We start from the raw sequence: 20865 nt of genomic DNA on the forward strand, positions 1-20865 counted from the left end.
TTGAAACCAGGTCTGACTAGAGCACCATGCATCCTGCCTTCCTTGCATATCAGATACTCTCTGAGAACTTCAATAGCAGTGTATTTATGCTAATGCTATTTGAATTAAGCCTTTAAAAAAAAAGATTGATAATGTCAGAGATTTCCTTTGATCTCAGCTATGTATTTTTTTAGTTTTAGAAAGGCTAATATTTCATTATATGAAGCTGAGAGTTTTTGTAAATGCATTGAGTGAGAGAATAAGGATTCAAAATATTTTGAAGGCATTCAATGAAAAATTAAACTTCAAGGATAAAATTTAGTAGGAACAAATGTGAGGTATTGTGTACAGGCCACAAAGAAACAGTTGCACAAATGAAGAATTGGTGAGATATGGCTTGGCAACATTTTTTATGGGAAGCTTATGGGATTTTATCATGGTCAGCTCAATGTGAGTAGTGATGTAATTAGGCTGCTTTTTGACTTCAAAATAGGTAGAATTAGGGACATGAAATATCTCAGTTTATTTTATTCTAAATTGTGTTCAGGTGGCACTAGTGGTAAAGAATCTGCCTGCCAATGCAGGCGACACAAAAGCCACAAGTTCAATCCCTGTATTGGGAAGATCCCCAGGAGAAGGAAATGGCAACCCACTCCAATATTCTTGCCTGGAAAATTCCTTGGACAGAGGAGCCTGGCGGGCTGCAGTCCATGAGGTCACAAAGATTTGGACATGACTGAGCATGCACACACGCTCACTCTGTTCAGACTGCATTTGAAATAGCCAGTATGGTTTAGGCAGAGTTTAAAGAGTTATGTGAACATAAAAAGGTGACTTTAGGCTGGGAGAGTCACAAAGTTGAGTAGTGGGTCCTATTTGTGTTCCTGGAGCAAAACTGTGTTCTCTCCAACAGAAACAGAACTGACAAGATGTATGTATGTATATAGGAAGAGAAATTTATTTTAAGGAATTGGTGATTGTGGAGGCTTGGTTAGACCAAAATTGCAGGATAGACCAGCATGCTGGAGACTTAGGGAAGAGTTGCAGTTTGAATCCAAATTTGGTCTGCTGGCAAAATTCCCTCTTCTTCCTGAGAGGTTAGTCTTTTCTATTAAGGCCTTCAACTGATTGGATGAGGCCCTCCCACATTATGGAGAGTATTCTGCTTTCCTCAAAGTCTATATTAAATACTAATATCATCTAAAAAAATCTTCACAGAAACATCTGAAACAATCTTTGATGACACATCTGTGTACCATGACATGGTAAGGTTAATCATCACAGCATTCTTGAATGAATTAATAAAAAAGAGACCATTCTTGAATGAATGAATTCATTAAAAATGAGTGAACAATATGTAGACAGTTGAAGATGTGTATGTATAGCTGGAAAGGAAAAGACTCAGGAAGACTCAAAGTAATGGCTATGCTTCAATATTTGAGGGACTTGAGGTATTAGGTTTAGCTGAAGGCAGGGATGAGTCTTGAGACAGAAAACAAGAGTATAAATAGAAAGTTTGTATCAGAACAATTGAACCTACCTTGTAATTCCTTTGAATGTCATTACCTAGGCAGTTACTTTCCTGGTAGGAGATCAGTATATTCTTCTGTGAAATAACTGAATAACTCTAAAGGGAAGGTTTCCATATGCTGATATCTGAATGTCCTCCAGTGCAAGTTACCTCCCAACCCAATCACCCAAAAGTGAAATTCTTATATCAATAATTTCCCTCATGCTCACAATGGTTCTGATCAGCATTATAATACTTTATTCTTAAAAACAAATAGGAGGGGAAATAATTATGATAATTTACCTAACATTTAGACACAGTGCTAAGTGATTTAGTCCTCACAACAACTCTGTGAGGTAGGTACTACAAACATCATCTCCATTTTCCAAATGTGGAAACTGAAGCATACATTAAGAAACCTTCCCAAGGTCACATAGTTTTTATGTGATTAAGCTAGATTTTAATCCTGACAGGCATACTAATAAGGAAGATATTTTGGGGAGTTATATGAAAAAAACTTCAGATTATAATATATCCACCATTGGGAAGAATAGAGGAAAAGATCCTCAAGGTTTTATTTTAAAGTGTTTACTTAGGATTGATAATTATATTCACTAAAGAGGTAATTTTCAATATGAACCTAACAAATAGTTTATGGAGAAAGGCATAATTTGCTGAATATTTTGGCTGGTAATCTGATTTCATGTCAGATTAGGACATTGATTCTCAATCTTGGATTTGTGAATGCCAAGGGATACACAAAAGCAATGTGAATCTTTTGAAATTGTTTTCACTATTTCAGAAAGCCTAATGAAATTTCATGTTTGCCTTTACTAAGGATGTATAGATTAACCAAAACATCAAATTTTTGTCTTTGCCTAAATATCAACCCCTTATTTTTATCACTGGATAATTTGTGCCAATAAAAATAGCGTGTTGCTAGGTAAACATTTCTAATTTTTAGGAATGTGTTTTTCTTTCTTCTCTGTATGTGTTTTTCCTCCTTGATTTTATTTTTTTTATTTTATTTTTCCTGTAATATAAAAAATTGAAGTATATCAAAAATATAGAAAATGGGGGTCATCATAAGTATACAGCTGTTTGAATTTACAAAGAAAAACCAATGCAACTATCATTCAGAATAAGAAATAGAACATTCCTAGTACTCAGAGACACCCCTGTACATCCTTCCAGTTGGTAGTGGATGCATACATATTTTTGTTTAATATAAACGTTGGAATGGTATAGCTGGGTAATAGTGTATGCATTTGTTTCGCTTTTTCCAGAGTGGCTGTTCAAAATTTACACTCCAACTAGAAATATATGAATGCTATTTTAACCATTGTTTGGTATTAGCATTTTTAATTTTAGCCATTCTTGCAATTATATCTTTTCTTATCTGTGACTTGTCTTTTCACTTTATTAATGCTGCCTTTGATGAATAGGAGTTGTTAATTTTAAGTATTAGTAGTTTATCAATCTTTCCCTTTGTGTTTAACACTTTTTGTGTCCAATTTAAGACATTTTGTGTACATCAAGGTGATGAGTTATCCCTCTTAAGTTAACTTTTAGAAGTTTTGTTATTCTGTTATAGCTAGAGCTATTATTTATTAGGAATTGATTTTTAGAAATGATATGAGGTTTATGTCAGTTTTCATTTCTTCATATTGACATTCAATTGAACTAGTACCACTTATACTATTCTGCAATTAACTTTTAAAACATATATGTGGGCCTGTTTTGAACTCTCTTCCGTTCCATTGATTCATGTATTTATCCCTGTGCCAATACAACATTATCTTATTTACTGCAGTTATGTTCATGTTTGATCACATACCTCTCCCCATCTCTTTAAGATTCTCTTGATTTTTTTTCCTATATTGATTTCATAATCATCTTGCTTATTTCCACAAAAACTCTTCTGGAGTTTTTGTGGAATTATGTTGAAACTATAGAAAAATACTGAGAAGTTGACGTATTTTCAATATTTACTCCATGAGCATGGTATGTCTCTCTAAATGTTTAAGTCTTCTTTAATTTTTTCCAGCTTGCTTGAGGTGTAACTGACAAATAAAAATGGTATATATTTAGGTTGTAAAGCTTGATTTTTAAGATGTACATGTGATGATTTAATAGATATGTACATAAATATTTCAAATAGTGTTCTCTGTAGAGATCTTGAACATCTCTTATGTTTTATTCCTAAGTATTTTATATTTTAAATTTTATTATAAATGTCATCATTTAAAACATTTTCTATCCTTTTTTTGCTGCTGTGTCTAGAAACAATTGATTTTTTAAAAATTTGACCTCAGATTAAATATTCTTATTTGTATTATCAGTTTATCTGTATTCCTTTGGGTATTCTGCATCATAACAGCAGTTTTATTTCTTCCTTTTCATTACTTAGTCCTTTATTTCTCTTTCTTCTCTATTGCACTGGCTAGGACTTCCTTTAAATTGTTGAAAAGCAATGGTGTTAGTGGCATCCTTATTTAGTTTCTAGTCTCAAGAAGAAAGCTTTCATTACTTCACTTACAAATAAGTATAATGATTGCTGTAGGTTTTTATTTTTTTTTCTCATAAACTTAACACATTTGTGTCATAAGCACTCAGATCAAGAAATCAGCCCCGCTGAAGCTCTTCCCTTACTCATTTCCACTGACTATTCCTGAGGATTACCACTCTCCTAACTTCTAAATGCTTTAAGTTTTTTTTTTTAATAGAAACATTTTTTAATCTAAGACAATACCATTTTATTGCTAGTTTTCCAAAGTGCATTATTTTAAACTCTTGAATTGTATTGAATTTTATAGAGTGCTGTTCCTGCATCTATTGAGATGATTATATAATTTTTCTCCATCATACTATTACTGTGGTAAATTACATTGCATTACTAGAATAGACCCTACTTAATCATCCCTTTTATTCTATAGGATTTAATGTCCTGATATTTCCTGAGTTCAAGAGTCTTGCATTCATGTTCATGACTAGGATTTGCCTTTAATTTTGCTTTCTTCATTTTGGAAAATTAAAATGTCTTTGTGTGGTTTTGGTATTAATGTTATCCTGGTCTCAAAAAACATTTGGAGTATTTCCTGGTTTTCTGCTCTGTGAAAGATTAGTTGTAATATTGGTGTCATTTCTCTTAAGAACTTGGATGAACTGAAATATTAGTATACAAAGTTGTCTATGATGATTAGAATGGGGATGAAATGGAGGCAGGGAATTTCATTGGTTTGTGATGATGGCTTTGATGGCTAGGTTGGTGGAAAAGAAGGGAGAGGACAAATAATAACAATATTAACATCTTGATTCATGTAGTATTTTATAGCTTAAGAATTGCTTTCACTTGATCTTTGCAGTGGTCTTGTTAAGTAGAAGATGTAAAGAAAGGATGAACTGAAGATAACTGTAAGGTGTTACTGAGGGATTAATATGTCACTGATGTAAGGATGTCAAATTATTTCTATTTTATTCTTCTTTAAGAAGGATTGCCAAACATATTTGTTATTTTCTTCCTTGAACCACCTTTTAATGAAAGAAGAAATATAAAAACAAAAGTAAAGAAGTGGAGATCTCTTATCCCTAAAATAATAGGATTTGAGTACGTGATTAGTACATTATCTTCAGATTTCTAAACTTCTATTTATTGTATAGTCTAATAACAAATTTAGATCTTCTTGTGGCAATTATTTCATAGAATAGACCTGGTAGAACAAGGGCTAGTATCATACCTTTAACAATTAATTTTTTGATAGATTACTCCTAACATAATACTACAGTTTTTGGGAAGAGGTATTGGAATAAAGGGCAATGGTGTTGAAAATACTAAGAAAATAATCAGCAAAAGTGGAATATGAACCACTTAAATTATGTAATTGTTTGGGAAAGCAAATGCACAAACAAATCAGTGTAGCTAACCTTAAGAAAATTGAGAAATGGGGAAATATGGCAGGGAACACAGGGAACAAAGTGAATTCAGGTAAAAATGGGAAAGAGTAGGTAAGCAAAAAACAAAACAAAAACAAAAACCTGCTTGTTTAAGTTCTATATGTTTGATAAAATTATTCTAGATACTTCTGTAACAGAGCCATAAAAAAAATCTTCTAGTACAGGATAACTTCATTTAAAGTATTTGTTATCTTTCAGTGAGGAAGACCAGGCACAAAGTTAGGGCAGAATGGCTTCACCTCCACCTCAGGAGTTCCTAGGTTGCCAGCCATAGAAACCAATTCCAGCTAAGGAAGCAGAAAAAAATTTGAATGGTATGTCTTTGAGTGTCTTCCAGAAGGGGCTACAGACCAGGTTGAGGCAGCAATGGGTGTCTAAGCAGTAGGGTCCTCGCGTAGTCTTGGTAGAGCTCCAGTTCTGGAACTTTATCTTTTCATTCTTAAGCCATTCTACTTCAGATTTAAATTTTGGAGAGTCTCACTGGCCTTGCTTGGATCATTGCCCATCCCTGTTTAGGAGGAAGCCAGGGCATGCTGATTTATAGTCCCAGTAAGAATGCATACAATAGGGAAGATGGAATTCTCTGGGATTGAATGAGGTGCTATTATCAAAAGAAGGAAGAGATTGAGTCTAGACAGCCAGATTCCTACAAATAAATGTAGTCCAAATTCAGGTACATGTCTAAGTAAAAGAACTTCTAACTTAGATATAAATAAAGGTCAAAATAATACTTCGTTTTTGGTTTCTAAGGTAGTTTTCTGCTTTTTCCAGCTTCTACTGAATAAGTTGATGAGTCATAAGTCTGCTTTATGTCAAGCCCTTTTTCTTCTATTCCCAACTTTCCTTCAGAGGTACAGTTATATGTAAACAAATTTCCAAAAACTGTGACTTCCAGCTTCAAATTTCCAAAAACTGTGACTTCAGCTTTAATTTGTCTTCTAAGCAAGGATTTCCCAACTATTCTCTTCCACTTTGTTTTAGCACTGACTGCTTCTGGAATTAAGACTGAAGCTCTCAGATTATGAAAGTGAAAGTGAAAGTTGCTCAGTTGTGTCTGACTCTTTGTGACCCCATGAACTATATAGTCCATGGAATTCTCCAGGCCAGAATACTGGAGTGGGTAGTCGTTCCCTTTTCCAGGGGATCTTCCCAACCCAGGGATCAAACCCAGGTCTCCCTCACTGCAGGCGGATTCTTTATCAGCTGAGCCACCAAGGAAGCCCTAAACACTGTATAAATAACCCAATTTTTGGAGGTCATTTTCCATATACAGGCTTGAATTAAAAGGCTGTTATGAGTCCATGAGCCAAACTATAAAGGATGTTGAAATGTTACTGGAATAGATTAGGAACATGGCATTAGTTAGCTCAGTTTTTACAATGTGGCAAAATCTAAATTTGTCTCTTTCCTACCAAAGTAAAAATTATCTTGAAGTAGAAACTAGTACAATTGAGCAGTGCTCATCCATCATGAAGTAAGTTTTGAAACTAATCAAAGAATATAGATTTGAAGAGGAAGCCAAATTGTTTGTTTATCTAAGATAGAAATATACCTATCTGGTTCTATGAGTGTCTTAAGCTGTCTAACAGCTCATTAACATTGATGCTTCTTGCCTGAAATCATCTGGTGACACAGCGTGATGGTGTGGGAGAGTGGAGACGTCACTCGGCAAAAGGTCACATGGCTAGTTATTGCAATATCTAAATTCAGATTCTAGTCCTATGTAACTCCAAAGCTCATGCTTTTTCTTTCTCCAAGAGAAACTTAGATATATATAAAATCTGTTATTCACTTTTGTATCCTATTGTTTGACTTAGTACCTATTACAGAGTGTGCTGGGAGGAAGGATTAGTGGAGGAAACAATGTGAGCAAAGGCACAAAGCATGAAAGCTCATGTATATTTCACTTAATAACATGTAGTCCAGTGGTTTGAATATAAGAGTATGTGAAAGAGATTATATGTTGTCATTTTGAAAGTTATATTGAGGTGGGATCATGAAACCCTTTGATGATTAGGTCAAAGGATTTTAGATATTTTCAATAGTCAGGGTGAAGCCCCTGAAGATTTTTGAGCATTGAAGTGGCAGGATCACAGTTGTGTTGTAGGAATGTTAATTTTGGAAGTAGTGGATAGAATGAAATGGGGGTTAAGAGATTAAAAGTAAGGAGACCTGTTAGGTATTTGCAAGAAATTAAGAGCAAGTACTTGATAATCTAAACTTTGGGATGGATTAGAGTGGAATTGGAAAAGGAGATATACTTTTGATAAATATTTTGCTGTCAGACTTTAAGTTAGCAATACCTTGATATGATGGCAGGGAGAGAGGGAAACTTTAATAATCACTTTGGAATTTAAAGCTTAAAAGATTGAGAGAATGACAACATGCCAACCACAAGGAAAAAGTCCAGGGGTGAAACTTTTTTCCTCAAGGTAGGGGAAAATTGGTTTAGTTTGCAGAGATGTTCAGTCAGGGGTCTCAAGGACATCACTGGCAGGGCCTGGAAATGCATGATTGGTCTTTGGAAGAAGGTCAAAGATTGATACAGAAATTTGAGAGGCACTCACATGGGAAACCAGCAAAAGGAAAAAAATCACTATCTAGAAGTCAGCCAATATATGAATGAATGGTACAGCCCACATGGAATATAATGCTAACTGTTAGTTCCTAACAGGATTGCCTCTCCATTCCTTGTGACAGCTGGGTCTAGGGATAGAGAATTCTGTACCATACTGTTCTTTCCATCTGGTCTAGAAATACTGGGTGAGCTCTCTGGAGACATTTGTGAAGAATTGATAACTAAATTCAAGGGAGATGAAACCTGTTTTTACTTCTCCTTGTCAGCTTCTCCATTTTTACATCACCTTTCTTTCACACTCCCCTTCTACCCTACTAGTTTCTGTATTCTCACACTTATTGCTCAGTACAAATTTTTGGTGGTGTGGTGTACAAGAAAACTAGGATGGATTGCAACATTTGGATGTTGAGTGGAAAGATGAAAGCAGTGCATGAGAATAATTTATTATTCTGTATTAAAGATCCTAGCATTTCCCTTCACTTGAGTTGTATTTTGTATCTTTGATAACTGAATAGCATTCATAGTATCTAGTTACATTAAGCAAGACATATGAACAAGCTGGACTAGTTAGCATCATGAAAACATGAGACAATTTTTAAGACATGTTTACCTTAGCAGAATAATAGCATCTTTGTTCAGATGACTATTAGACAAAAATAAAAATATTTAGAAGCATAGGAGCTGGGTTTTTAGCTGTCTTAAGTCTACCTTTGTGCTTCTTTTTGTTGATATTATGTAAATAACACAGATGTTCTGTTTTAAATGTTGCCTTAAAAAAAAGTCAGTGCTGATTTTGACTATTGGAGAGCCTGTCGTGTTTTTCTGCTGTGAAACTTGCTCTGTGCTTTCTTTTTAAAAATAATCCTTTTACAAATACAATCCTGAAATGCTTTGTTTCCTTTTTTATGCATAAGAGCATGCTCACTGGAAGCATATTGTATGTGAAGATTGTCACTTTTTAAATTTTGTGCACTGATGGTAAGCAGGAAATCTTTTTAACCTTCTTCTTTGAAAAAATGATTTATACAACACCACTTCAGAAATTCAGTGTTAACAGTAAAATTATTTCTACAGCTATTACAATGAAGAATAATAGAAAACCTATGTTAAAAATGAATAAAAATGAATAATGCATTTATTTTCATCTTTGGCTTTACTCCCCCACCAGCTTCTTATTTGGCTACTAAAAGAGATGCAGTAAGATTCCCCAAAAGTGTTAATTCTTTTTCTGGAGCTAGTCCAATAGCATGTCAAAAGAATTTTGAAAAGAACATTCACTTATGTATAACAGCTTTAGAATGCGTAATAGGATATACTAGTATGCTTTTAAAAGGAGCGTGGAGAACATAAAAGAAGTGTGTGAACTACTTTATTGTTGTTCATGATTAAACCAAAATTGTTTGCATGTGAACAGATTTAATTGTTTACAAAATCTACATAACACTATCAATAGAATGGGATATGGGGGGAGGGAGACATGAAAGCTTTCAGCCTGATTATGATTCATAGCTGTTCCTCTAATAAATAGCTCTCCCTAAATATAATCTGAAAAAAAAAATAGCAATGAAAACAATTTGTTACTTATAGACAACTGAAAATAATTCTATTGATTCTACATTTTAAACTGTAGATTAATCTGGATCAGGGGAGTAATGAGAGTTTACATAATGAATAAGGTGTGTCTAGAGTCTTCAGGAGGATCAGTGATAGGGTAACTATGTATCTCTTTTTTTAAAGGAATTGCCCTTCTTAAAAATTTGATTTACTATCCAAAGGAAATTTTCTTTTAAGTGATTATATGAAAAGAATAGGAAAGATATAATTATCTTTTTTGAGGGGGAGGGTACCTTAGCAAGAGTTGAGTTTATTACAGTTTCCAGTTCTTGGTGCATTCAGTATCATCATTTTCTCTCTCTTTTAAAATTTTATTACCATTTTTTTTTAATGTTTATAACTTAATACTCAGCTTCCATTTCCAATTCCTTTTATAGGTTTTCACTAAACAATGGTCAGATACGTATGGGTCTTTAACAACATATAGAATTGGGTTGTTTAGGGAATGTGCCTAACTGAGTTTGATTGCCCCAGTCTCTAGTCTCCTCTCTTTGAAATTCTTCTCCTAGTGTCCTCCAGAGGGCTGTTTCTAAACTATAAGTTCAATCACGTCAATTGACTACTTAAGTCTTGACAGACTTTCCCTCTTTAGGAGGCTCTTCATAAGTTAATCCCTGTTTGCTCCTCCCAACCATCTCTTATAAAATTTCCCACCTTCCTCACTAAATTTACTAAATTTTTGCTGAACATCCCATGATGATTCATGATGTTAGCCTTTACACAAATTCTTCCTTATGTTTGTATTTTGTCTGACACCAGCTTTATACCTCACTCCACCTGGTCTTTCCTGGTAGCTCAGATGGTGAAGAATCTTCCTGCAGTGTAGGAGACCTGGATTGGACCCATGGGCCAGGAAGATCCCCTGGAGAAAGAAATGGCTACCCAGTCAGTATTCTTGCCTGGAGAATCCCATGGACAGAGGAGCCTGGCAGACTACAGCCCCTGGATCACAAAGAGTTGGACATGACTGAGTGAATAAGCATGCATGCTACTGTACCTGGAAAATAGTTTTTTTTTTTTTTTTTTGTCTTCGTAACACAATTCAAGTGCTCATCATATTTTTTATGAACTGTCCTCCATACTTCTATAGGTTGATTTGGTCTGTATCATTTGTCTTTGCTCCTTCACTGTACCTGACATAGAATTTTGTCAAAACACCAGTAACACTTAAAAAATTTTTTTTCCCGTGTTTGTTTCTCTTTTCTAAACTCTTTTAGTCAACTTTTTAACCCAAGTAGTGTTTCCAAATTCCCCCCAAATATTAATCTTTGGGATTCAGGAATGAGAAACTGTAATTCTTAGAAACTCTGGAGAATTCCTTAAGTCATAAGTTGTTCTTAAAATATTTCTAGCAGTCTTTATATGCTATATTATTATTATTATGAATATCTTGAAAATTTGTTTAATATATGAAAAATATGAAGTTTAGTTGTGTTTATAAAGAACTGTAGCCTACAGTGACTAATCAAACACAAGAAACCACCAGTAAATTGTTATTGTTTTTTTTGAATAAAATAACATTCAAACAACTAACAGTACCGCAAAGAACCATATGTCAATAAAGAATTCCGAATAATGATAGTAAAAATGATCCAAAACCTTGAAAACAAACTGGAGTTACAGATAAATAGCCTGGAGACAAGGATCGAGAAGATGCAAGAAAGGTTTAACAAGGACCTAGAAGAAATGAAAAAGAGTCAATATATAATGAATAATGCAATAAATGAGATAAAAAACACTCTGGAGGGAACAGTAGAATAACGGAGGCAGAAGACAGGATAAGTGAGGTAGAAGATAGAATGGTAGAAATAAATGAAACAGAGAGGGAAAAAGAAAAAATAATTAAAAGAAATGAGGACAACCTCAGAGACCTCTGGGACAATGTTAAAGACTCCAACATTCGAATCATAGGAGTCCCAGAAGAAGACAAAAAGAAAGACCATGAGAAAATACTTGAGGAGATAATAGTTGAAAACTTCCCTAAAATGGGAAAGGAAATAATCATCCAAGTCCAAGAAACCCAGAGAGTCCCAAACAGGATAAACCCAAGTCAAAACACCCTAAGACACATATTAATCAAATTAACAAAGATCAAACACAAAGAACAAATATTAAAAGCAGCAAGGGAAAAACAACAAATAACACACAAGGGGATTCCCATAAGGATAACAGCTGATCTTTCAATAGAAACTCTTCAGGCCAGAAGGGAATGGCAGGACATAATTAAAATGATGAAAGAAAATAACCTACAGCCCAGATTACTGTACCCAGCAAGGATCTCATTCAAAAATGAAGGAGAAATCAAAAACTTTACAGACAAGCAAAAACTGAGAGAATTCAGCACCACCAAATCAGCTCTCCAACAAATGCTAAAGGATCTTCTCTAGACAGGAAACACAGAAAGGGTGTATAAACTCGAACCCAAAACAATAAAGTAAATGGCAACAAGATCATACTTATCAATAATTACCTTAAATGTAAATGGGTTGAATGCCCCAACCAAAAGACAAAGACTGGCTGAATGGATACAAAAACAAGACCCCTATATATGTTGTCTACAAGAGACCCACCTTGAAACAAGGGACACATACAGACTGAAAGTGAAGGGCTGGAAGAAGATATTTCACGCAAATGGAGACCAAAAGAAAGCAGGAGTAGCAATACTCATATCAGATAAAATAGACTTTAAAATAAAGGCTGTGAAAAGAGACAAAGATGGACACTACATAATGATCAAAGGATCAATCCAAGAAGAGGATATAACAATTATAAATATATATGCACCCAACATAGGAGCACCGCAATATGTAAGGCAAATGCTAACAAGTATGAAAGGGGAAATTAACAATAACACAATAATAGCGGGAGACTTTAATATCCCACTCACACCTATGGATAGATCAGCTAAACAGAAAACTAACAAGGAAACACAAACATTAAATGATACAGGAGACCAGTTAGAACTAATTGATATCTATAGGACATTTCACTCCAAAACAATGAATTTCACCTTTTTCTCAAGTGCACAGGGAACCCTGTCCAGGATAGATCACATCCTAGGCCATAAATCTAGCCTTGGTAAATTCAAAAAAATTGAAATCATTCCAAGCATCTTTTCTGACCACAATGCAGTAAGATTAGATGTCAATTACAGGAGAAAAACTATTAAAAATTCCAACATATGGAGGCTGAACAACACGCTGCTGAATAACCAACAAATCACAGAAGAAATCAAAAAAGAAATTAAAATCTGCATAGAAACAAATGAAAATGAAAACACAATAACCCAAAACCTATGGGACACTGTGAAAACAGTGCTAGGGGGAAGATTCATAGCAATACAGGCTTACCTCAAGAAACAAGAAAAAAGTCAAATAAATAATCTAACTCTACACCTAAAGCAACTAGAAAACGAAGAAATGAAAAACCCCAGGGTTAGTAGAAGGAAAGAAATCTTAAAAAATTAGGGCATAAATAAATGCAAAAGAAACAAAAGAGACCATAGCAAAAATCAACAAAGCCAAAAGCTGGTTCTTTGAGAAGATAAATAAAACTGACAGACCATTAGCCATACTCATCAAGAAACAAAGGGAGAAAAATCAAATCAACAAAATTAGAAATGAAAATGGAGAGATCACAACAGACAACACAGAAATACAAAGGATCATAAGAGATTAATATCAGCAACTATATGCAAATAAACTGGACAACTTGGAAGAAACGGACAAATTCTTAGAAAAGTACAACTTTCCAAAACTGAACCATGAAGAAATAGAAAATCTTAATGACCCATCACAAGCACAGAAATTGAAACTGTAATCAGAAATCTTCCAACAAACAAAAGCCCAGGACCAGACAGCTTCACAGCTGAATTCTACCAAAAATTTAGAGAAGAGCTAACACCTATCCTACTCAAACTCTTCCAGAAAATTGCAGAGGCCTGCTGCTGCTGCTGCTAAGTCGCTTCAGTCGTGTCCGATTCTGTGCGACCCGATAGACGGAAGCCCATCAGGCTCCCCGTCCCTGGGATTCTCCAGGCAAAAACACTGGAGTGGGTTGCCATTTCCTTCTCCAATGCATGAAAGTGAAAAGTGAAAGGGAAGTCGCTCAGTCGTGTCCGACTCTTAGCGACCCCATGGACTGCAGCCTTCCAGGCTCCTCCGTCCATGGGATTTTCCAGGCAAGAGTACTGGAGTGGGGTGCCATTGCCTTCTCCGTCTATGAGGCCACCATCACCCTAATACCAAAACCTGACAAAGATGCCACAAAAAAAGAAAACTACAGGCAAGTATCACTGATGAACATAGATGCAAAAATCCTTAACAAAATTCTAGCAAACAGAATCCAACAACATATTAAAAAGATCATACATCATGACCAAGTGGGCTTATCCCAGGGATGCAAGGATTCTTCAATATCCACAAATCAATCAATGTAATACACCACATTAACAAATTGAAAAATAAAAACCATGTGATTATCTCAATAGATGCAGAGAAAGCCTTTGACAAAATTCAGCATCCATTTATGATAAAAAACCTTCCAGAAAGCAGGAATAGAAGGAATATACCTCAACATAATAGGGCTTCCCTGGTGGCTCAGAGGTAAAAGCGTCTGCCTCCAATGCAGGAGACCCGGGTTCGATCCCTGGGTTGGGAAGATCCCCTGGAGAAGGAAATGGTAACCCACTCCAGAATTCTTGCCTGGAGAATCCCATGGACAGAGAAGCCTGGTAGGCTACAGTCCACGGGGTCGCAAAGAGTCGGACACAACTGAGCGACTTCACACACACACCTCAATGTAATAAAAGCTATATATGACAAACCCACAGCAAACCCATTATCTTCAACGGTGAAAAATTGAAAGCATTTCCCCTAAAGTCAGGAACAAGACAAGGGTGCCCACTCTCACCACTACTATTCAACATAGTTTTGGAAGTTTTGGGCACAGCAATCAGAGCAGAAAAAGAAATAAAAGGAATCCAGTTTGGAAAAGAAGAAGTAAAACTCTCACTGTTTGCAGATGACATGATCCTCTACATAGAAAACCCTAAAGACTCCACCAGAAAATTACTAGAGCTAATCAAAGAATATAGTAAAGTTGCAGGATATAAAATCAACACACAGAAATCTTTTGCATTCCTATACACTAACAATGAGAAAACAGAAAGAGAAATTAAGGAAAAAATTCCATTCACCGTTGCAACGAAAAGAATAAAATACTTAGGAATATATCTACCTAAAGAAACAAAAGACCTATATATAGAAAACTATAAAACACTGGTCGGAGAAGGCAATGGCACCCCACTCCAGTACTCTTGCCTGGAGAATCCCATGGACGGGGGAGCCTGGTGGGCTGCCGTCTTGGGGTCGCACAGAGTCGGACACAACTGAGCGACTCAGTGGCAGCAGCAGCAGCATAAAACACTGGTAAAAGAAATCAAAGAGGACACTAATGGATGGAGAAATATACTATGTTCATGGATTGGAAGAATCAATATAGTGAAAATGAGTATACTACCCAAAGCAATTTATAGATTCAGTGCAATCCCTATCAAGCTACCAACGGTATTTTTCACAGAGCTAGAACAAATAATTTCACAATTTGTATGGAAATACAAAAAACCTCGAATAGCAAAAGCAATCTTGAGAAGAAGAATGGAACTGGAGGAATCAACCTACCTGACTTCAGGCTCTACTACAAAGCCACAGTTATCAAGACAGTATGGTACTGGCACAAAGACAGAAGTATAGATCAATGGAACAAAATAGAAAGCCCAGAGATAAATCCATGCACCTATGGACACCTTATCTTTGACAAAGGAGGCAAGAATATACAATGGAGAAAAGACAATCTCTTTAACAAGTGGTGCTGGGAAAACTGGTCAACCACTTGTAAAAGAATGAAACTAGAACACTTTCTAACACCATACACAAAAATAAACTCAAAATGGATTAAAGATCTGAATGTAAGACCAGAAACTATAAAACTCCTAGAGGAAAACATAGGCAAAACACTCTCCGACATAAACCACAGCAGGATCCTCTATGACCCACCTCCCAGAATATTGGAAATAAAAGCAAAAATAAACAAATGGGATCTAATTACAATTAAAAGCTTCTGCACAACAAAGGAAACTATAAGCAAGGTGAAAAGGCAGCCTTCAGAATGGGAGAAAATAATAGCAAACGAAGCAACAGACAAAGAATTAATCTCAAAAATATACAAGCAGCTCCTGCAGCTCAATTCCAGAAAAATAAATGACCCAATCAAAAAGTGGGCCAAACAACTAAACAGACATTTCTCCAAAGAAGACATACAGATGGCTAACAAACATGAAAAGATGCTCAACATCACTCATTATCAGAGAAATGCAAATCAAAACCACAATGAGGTTCCATTTCATGCCAGTCAGAATGGCTGCGATCCAAAAGTCTACAAGCAATAAATGCTGGAGAGGGTGTGGAGAAAAGGGAACCCTCTTACACTGTTGGTGGGAATGCAAACTAGTATAGCCACTATGGAGAACAGTGTGGAGATTGCTTAAAAAACTGGAAATAGAACTGCTATATGACCCAGCAATCCCACTGCTGGGCATATACACCGAGGAAACCAGACTTGAAAGAGACACATGTACCCCAGTGTTCATCACAGCACTGTTTATAATAGCCAGGACATGGAAGCAACCTAGATGTCAATCAGCAGACAAATGGATAAGAAAGCTGTGGTACATATACACATGGAGTATTACTCAGCCATTAAAAAGAATACATTTGAATCAGTTCTAATGAGGTAGATGAAACTGGAGCCTATTATACAGAGTGAAGTAAGCCAGAAAGAAAAACACCAATACAGCATATACATGGAATTTAGAAAGATGGTAACGATAACCCTGTATGCGAGACAGCAAAAGAGACATAGATGTATAGAAAGAACAGTCTTTTGGACTCTGTGGAAGAGGGCAAAGGTGGGATGATATGGGAGAATGGCATTGAAACATGTAAATTATCACATGTGAAATGAATCGGCAGTCCAGGTTCGATGCATGATTCAGGGTGCTCGGGGCTGGTGCACTGGGATGACCCAGAGTGATGGGATGGGGAGGGAGGTGGGAGGGGGGTTCAGGATGGGGAACACATGTACACCCATGGTGGATTCATGTAAATGTATGGCAAAACCAATACAATATTGTAAAGTAAAATAAATAAAACTGAGATTAAAAAAAAAAAAAAAGAACCACATGTCAAATTGCCAAAGCAAGGACTTATTTTGCTTCCAAAACTTGTTATTTCTTGAAACACCGTTCATATGATTTGTGTATTTTATGCACATAAATGTATTTATATCAATATTTATTTTATTTGCAATAGTGATACACTCAGTATAAAACAGGGTCATGAACATATGCTTAAAAATTTTAATTGCAGTATATTAGTTCAAATATACAACATAGTGATTCAATACTTTTGTAGATCTTACTCCATTTAAAGTTATTAGGAAAAATGGCTATATGTATTTAATTTACATTATATTAATTCTTGATTTTTTATCAGGTGTTTTTGATTTATTTTAGTTGTGGGGAACTTGGACTAGTGTGTATATCTGTGGCTGATTTAGAGTATGTGAAACTAGCAGAAAAGGATTTTACCACATATAGACTTGTCAAAAGCAAATAAAGCTATTAATTTGAAGCTTGTTATTAACATATTCTCTGCTGAAAAAGAGCAATCAAGCAAATTTAATCTACTCATACAAAATTAACTCTGTCCCTTGAGTCATTTAACATAATTGGGGTATTTCTTCTTAGGGGTATAAAACACTTTCGTTATTTTGTAGAGATAAAAAAGGAAGACAAATAAAAATCTTATATTTATGAAAACCTAGAATTATTGATATGTTTTATGTATTAAAAATTTGAGTTAGATGATAGAGAACTTGGTTTATGTTGAAGTCATACATATGAAACAAAGACTTCACCAAAAGGATAGGACTTTCAGGTTACTTGGAGATTTAAGATATATTAGAGACAAGAAAGTTTATAAAACATAAATAACTGAGAGATGATGACTGGACATTAAAAAAAAATAAACCAGTGATTTAAAATACAATTAAAATGATTATTTCCTGAGGTGAGGAAAAAATACAAAGAGAAATGAGAGAAAAAAGATGTATGTGATATATTTGGGAATCTAACATTCTAGTCATAGATGTTTTAGAAAGGGAAAATAAATAGAAGAAATAATAATAAAAACAAAATAAAGTAACATTTCCCTGAAATGAAGACAAATTTAAATCTTTCCTTGAAAGCCAGAGAGTGTTGTTGACCTGAAACAAATAAACTGCTAGTTATTTCAGTAGCAAAGTGGGTTTATTTGGGATCAACAAAGTATTGGAATTTGGGGATGGACTTCCCTGGTGGCTCAGTCAATAAAGAATCCACCTGTGGTGCAGGAGACCTGGGTTTGAGCCCTGGTTTGGAAAGATCCCCTGGAGGAGGACATGGCAACCCACTCTAGCATTCTTGCCTGGAGAATCCCCAAGGACAGAGAAACCTGGTGGACTTCAGTCCAAGGAGTTGCAAAGAGTTGGACACAACTGAGCCACTGAGTACAGAAAAACCATGGTGAGATACACAGTCAAGTCCCATACAGCAGAGAGAGGAGAACTCTTGAAGAGGTGAAAAGGAAACTGAGAGGTGTATAGTAAACAAAGAGTCCATTGAAGGAACTGAAATTTGGAAATACAGTGGCTTTTCATTAGCTGAGCTCTTGTCAGGCAAGAAGAGGAAATGTTTTTTCCTTTTGGGCTGTGTTATCATCAAAAGTCCATCTAGTCAAAGCTATGGTTTTTCCAGTAGTCATGTATGGATGTGAGAGTTGGACTATAAAGAAAGCTGAGCCCTGAAGAATTGATGGTTTTGAACTGTGGTGTTGGAGAAGACTCTTGAGAGCCCCTTGGACTGCAAGGAGATCCAACCAGTCCATCCTGAAGGAAATCAGTCCTGAATATTCATTGGAAGGACTGATGCTGAAGTTGAAACTCAATACTTTGGCCACCTGATGTGAAGAACTGACTCCTTGGAAAAGACCCTAATGCTGGGAAAGATTGAAGGCAGGAGGAGAAGGGAATGACAGAGGCTGAGATGGTTGGATGGCATCACCGACTTAATGGACATGAGTTTTCAAGGCCCAGCACTACCCATACATTTCGGTCAGATACACCTCGAAAAGGTTCATTAACAGTGATGGAATTTGGTGGGCACGTGTGGACAGGTCAAGGTTTTTTAACAGCCTCATAGTATCCACCTAAATCTTTCCAGAGGACAACACTGACTTTAAGAAAGAGATTCCAAGTGGCCTCCTGATGTGACATCACCAGAACTACAACCCTTCTGGAGCATTGAAAGCCGCAGCACACCAATTATCACTTGAAAAGTGGAAGAAGTATTATGTTATGTATCTGACAGTCTGAGAAGTTCCAGGAGTTGGTGATGGATAGGGAAGCCTGGCGTGCTGCAATCCATGGGGTCACAAAGAGTTGGACACGACTGAGTGACTGAACTGAACTGAACTGAACTGATCATTATAGAGTATGAGGGCTCCCCCTTCTGGTCTGTTGTCTCTTCCAATTGAGGGTTCTTAGTTTTTCAGTGTTAACAAAAACTACTGTGAGAAAAAACCTACACTCAGATATATCCCAGTGGAATCTCTGAATTCTATGAACAGTAATTTTGTAAGATTTTAGGTTGCAAAAGCAGATACTGTCTTTTCAGTCTAAAGGAAAAAGAATCAAATTGACATTGTTCTTCCTGTCTGTAACAGTATATGCTAAAAGATAGTGGGGCCGTGTATTCAGAATTCCACAGGAAAAACATTCTGAAGGTATTATATGCGTTCAACTTACAGATGTGTAACTATTTTTAATGGTACTGAGAAATTGTGACTTGTAATGAGAAATTTTTATATATTTGTTTGTTTGTTGTCCAGTTTCTGCGGCAGAGCTCCTAAAACCCTAGGAATTTCCTAAGAGATAAGATCAATAAAGATATCTTTTGTGATGTTAATGAGGTGACTCTTGGACTGCACCTGAGGATAGGGGATGATTACAAGGAGACCCGATCAAGTAGTTAGAGAGTTTAACTGTCAGTCCTATCTCTGTGACCTCAGAGAAGGGGAGAGGGGCTGGAGGAACCAATCTCTCATGGCCAGTGATTTAATCAATCATGTTTATGTAATGAAGCCTTCATAAAATCCCACAAAGGACTGAATTTAGAGAGCTTCCAGGTTGGTGAATATGGGGAAACTGGGGAGAGTGCTGTATCTGGAGAGAGCATGGAAATTCCAAGTCCTTTCCCCTCTGTATCTCATTAGCTGGCTGTTTCTAAGCTATATCCTTTTATAATAAACCAGTTATCTAGTAAGTGAAATGAGTTCTGAGTTCTGTGAACTGCTCTAGCAAATTAATTGCAGCCAAGGAGGGAGTTGTAGGAATGAACCTCTGACTTATAGCCAGCTGGTCAGAAGTATAGGTAACAACCCGGCCTTGTGATCTCATTTGTAGCTGGTTGGTCAGAAGCACAAGTAACAACCTGGGCTTTGGATTGGCACCTGTAGTGGAGGGCAGTCTTGTGGGACAGAGGTCTTCACTTGCGGAATATGCTATCTCTCGATAGATAGTGTCAGAATTGAGTTGAATTAAGTTGAATTCTGACACCTTGCTGGTGTCCAAAAATTGTTTGGTATTGTGTCGGAAGCCCTCCTCCCCCTACCTTCACACACATTGGACTTGGATGCAGGAACTCAAGAAAGGTACCAAGACAGACATTTCAGACAAAATTCCTAAAGAAAGTTCTTTGGCCAAATGAGCTTGAATCAGAATAATATCTCAAGTAAAAAAAAGATTAATTTATCTAACTGAAATAATTGAAAATTCTTATTCATGTGGTATAAATCTTAGAATTTTTTTTTCAGTTTCTATTACCACTGTGTTCTATAGAAATTTTATTTTCTGGTGGATGAGCAACACGCTGTTTAATAATATCTAATTCTAATTCTATGTGTTTTTACTTTCTATTATTAAAATAGTTACATTCAAACTATTAAGACTTATTTCTGCTTATTTTGTCTAAATAAAATCCATTGAAAATTAACTACGTAGTTGTAAAATAATGATGAATTTTCAGTCGTTACATCTTTGTGGTCAGAATCCAAATCAAGAAAATAGAATTTTA

General features: G+C 35.8%; 1 protein-coding gene and 1 non-coding gene across 6 annotated transcripts in view; both read left to right on the plus strand.

Annotated features, from left to right (window-relative positions):
* The window catches only part of ANKS1B (ankyrin repeat and sterile alpha motif domain containing 1B), a 1156394-nt gene that overhangs the window by 106672 nt on the left and 1028857 nt on the right, over window positions 1-20865 (plus strand). The window lies entirely within an intron of this gene.
* On the plus strand, window positions 14223-14294 carry TRNAW-CCA (transfer RNA tryptophan (anticodon CCA)). The gene has a single exon. It is a non-coding gene; the product is annotated as a tRNA-Trp (tRNA).

This window comes from Bos mutus, chromosome 5 (genome assembly GCF_027580195.1).
Source record: "Bos mutus isolate GX-2022 chromosome 5, NWIPB_WYAK_1.1, whole genome shotgun sequence".
NCBI classification, from domain to species: Eukaryota; Metazoa; Chordata; class Mammalia; order Artiodactyla; family Bovidae; genus Bos; species Bos mutus.